The sequence below is a fragment of the Mus caroli genome, chromosome 3 (assembly GCF_900094665.2).
Source record: "Mus caroli chromosome 3, CAROLI_EIJ_v1.1, whole genome shotgun sequence".
Taxonomy (NCBI): domain Eukaryota; kingdom Metazoa; phylum Chordata; class Mammalia; order Rodentia; family Muridae; genus Mus; species Mus caroli.
Window position 1 is genome coordinate 27353530 of NC_034572.1, and position 883 is coordinate 27354412.

The window sequence follows — 883 nt, forward strand, 5'->3', positions numbered from 1 at the left end:
AGATTCTCTCTGGGCTATCATGTAAATCAGGGGTGGGGGGAGCGTATGTATCTTCAGACACATACAGAGAGACACACAGACGCATACCCTGCAGAGAACAGAGGAGACTGTTAAACAATCACAGAACCAAGTGGCCAGCAGTATATTTAAATCTAACGAAGAATTATATTTTGCAGCAAAATGAGCAACCAAATGGCTAACAAGATACACCTAACTCGCCTTAAACTGACCAACTCTGTAGATGGCCGCAGGAGGGGTTCCTGGTTTGAGGAGTTGCAAATGGAGATCAAACCTGAAGCTAACACTGTTCTTTCTTCTGTTTCTGAAGGGGAAACAGCTCTACTGCTCCACCGGGTGAAAGGAACCTGGTATAGTTCCAGAAGCCAATCACACAATTAACCTCTAATTATGGGTCTCAACTACTCTAAAGCAAGAATGGAGAGAGAGGAGGCAGCCGAGCATTTCCTCCCTCTCCATCTGCCCGGAGCATTCTCAGGTGACTGAGTAATGAAATATGTATTTGTTATAGTGCAAAATCCTGCTTGCCCTAAGCACGCTTGCTTCCCTAAGGAGCACGGGCATGCTGGCCTTACACATGTGAAGGAAAAGGGACAAAGGACACACAGTGAACACAAGTTCACATAACACTCCATCAGTCTGTCTAGACATACACTATGGCTTTTTATTTAAAAAATAAGAATCCCATTATAATCATTAGACACCAAAGTCATCTGTGTGTTCAGTCTCTTCAAGGAGGCCAAGGAGAAGATGCAATGGTGGTGTTTTGCTATTAGAAATGATACTGAGACTTGATCAGCTTTTAAAAGAAGAAAAGAAGGAAGGAAGGAAGGAAGGAAGGAAGGAAGGAAGGAAGGAGGGAGGG